The following is a 2,494-nucleotide window of genomic DNA, read 5'->3' on the forward strand; positions in this document are numbered from 1 at the left end:
TAAGATCCCACAAGCCTCCACGCACCACCGCACCTCCCCCGCCATGCCCCCCTCGGAAAAAAAAGTGTGTTTGCTAGGGTGCCTTGGAGGGAGGGGCTGATGCAGACAGTGGGGTTGAGGGTCCCCAGTCCACAAGCAAGTCCTTGGCAGCCTCACAGGCCCACTCCCCCACCCACCCCAGCACAACAGGGGTGTATCCTTTGAAACGTCCACACTCCAAATGGGTGGACATATGGTGATTTCATCATCCTGGCTTTTCTTCCAAAAACCTTCTCTGTGCTGCTCCTACACGCCACAGGGGCTCCCACGCCCCTCAGCCACAGCGGCTGCAGCCCCATGTGGTTTTCTAATTATCAATCCTTCTGGGCGCACAGGAAGCCAGGCCCAAGCCCCCTCGGCCACCACCCCCTCTGGCCCTTGGACGCCACCGAGTCTGGGAGCTGCTTCAGGGAAGGGTGGGTCCTGCCTGCTTTGTTCTGGGAATTGGGTGGGGTGTTGGGCTCCTTGCACCCTCACTCCCACCCTCATCAGCCTCCCCGAGGTGCTCAGGAAAGGCGGCCACTCAAGTTAGGTATCCGTGGGCCCTGCCTCTGGGAAGCAAGGGTCACTGTCTGCCTTCAGCGCCTGAAGAAACAGACTTGGGAGAGGACAGATGAGCCCCAGCAAGTGGCAGAGCTGGGATCTGAACTCCTGCCTGTTCAAAGGCTTCCCTGATGGCTCAGAGGGTAAAGTGTCTGCAATGCAGGAGACCCTGGTTCGATCCCTGGGTCAGGAAGATCCCCTGGAGAAGGAAATGGCAACCCACTCCAATACTATTGCCTGGAAAATCCCATGGACGGAGGAGCCTGGTAGGCTATAGTCCATGGAGTTGCAGAATCACGACTGAGCGACTTTACTTTCTGTCTGCCCTAAAGTGCTGGATGGATGGGTGGGCTGCCTAATCTTCTCACAGTCTCAAGGGTGGCCTTGGGCACATCCTCAGACCAGTCCCTGTGAGGTAAGAGGCTGGCACTGGGTGGGATTCATGGTTCATCTTTTTATTAAAGAGCAGAACAGTTTATTGCTCTCACATGGAACCTCCAGGTATAAGACAGCGCTGCTGTGGGGCCCCGAGGAGGAGTGGGTGGACTCCCTTCCTCTCCGGCGCCCTGGGATCTGAGGTATCATGTGGGCAGTCTGCCCCAAAAGTTTCTGACTCCAGGAGTGCTAGGAGGCAGCTGGAACCATAACCTGACCCCAGTCCAGCCTCTGAAGAGGTAGCCTTTTACCCAGGACCCTGGCCAGGTAGGGAGCTGGGGAGGAGGCAAGGGGTGGGGGCCAGCCCTCCCCTGGAGGGTGGCCGCACCTCAGTCCACACCCATTGGCCTTCCTGAACCCCATCATAGCCGGGAGAGGACTCCCCCACAACCTGTAAAACCCAAACCAAGGCATGAATTCCGGGGCTGCCCTCAGCCCCTGGTCAAGCCTCAGATCGGCATTCCCATGCTGGGACATACAGGGGTGGAAGCCCCCAGGTGGCTGGAGGTGAAGGGGCGGAGCAGGCCGGACAGCACTTCTCACACTCAAGGAGCAAGAGAACCTGTCCTGATTTTTGTGCTCTGATAGCTTGGATGAGCATCTCCACCTCTCAAATGACTAGAAACCAAGGGGCTGCCCCAAGCTTTCAGGATCCCAGGCCTGAGTGACAACATTTAATCTTCAAGGTGGGTTTCTCAAGCCTGCGTCTACTGCTGCGGGCTTTGGGGGATGCAGTGACCTGTCAGCTTTGTTTTTTCTCTTAAAGAGCATTTTCTATTGGAAACTCGGTGGTGTGCGTGCTCTTGGAGCTGGGCAGACCCGCCACACTTGCTCTTCAACCTCTCCTGAGTCTCAGGTTCTTGGCTGTCAAATGCAGAGAATGTTAACCTTCCAGGTCAGGAGGTTCAGGGTCAACCCTCTGAGTGGAGCACTCAGCCTGGCCCTCAAAACCCACAGGCACCTGCTCACATCCTGCCTCCTGCCACAAATGTGCCTGGAGCGGATTCCACCCCAATTGCACCTCAAATCTGCACTTCCTCGGCGCCGGCTCCAATTTGTCACCCTCCCCTCTGCGGGTACAAACAGTCCCCCATCTGTGACGCTGGCTGGCTCCACCCTTTGTAGTTTTGTTGTTGGTGTTATCTGCTTGGTCTGCCTTCAAAGTACTGCCTTCCCTGTCTCTAAACCACCCTGGGGCCAGCACAGAGCCCAGTGTTCCGTGTCTGCTTGCCCCCTCCAGGTGCCCGTGGGCGCCCCCCGGTCTGTCCACGGCTAGGGTGGAGCCCAGGTTGGAGGTGATGTGGTGACGATCATGGGTGGGGGGCACCTGCTCCCCCAACCCCTGGGGGTGGGGGAAGCCTAGTGCCCAGTCATCAGAGGCTCTCCCAACCTCTTCACCCCATCCTTCCCCCAAATAAACGATTCCTGCTCAGCCCCCACCGAGCACAAGGAAAGGGGATTTTTGGCCCCATTCGCA

Source organism: Bison bison, unplaced genomic scaffold (assembly GCF_000754665.1).
Source record: "Bison bison bison isolate TAMUID 2011002044 unplaced genomic scaffold, Bison_UMD1.0 scf7180017864089, whole genome shotgun sequence".
Classification (NCBI taxonomy): domain Eukaryota; kingdom Metazoa; phylum Chordata; class Mammalia; order Artiodactyla; family Bovidae; genus Bison; species Bison bison.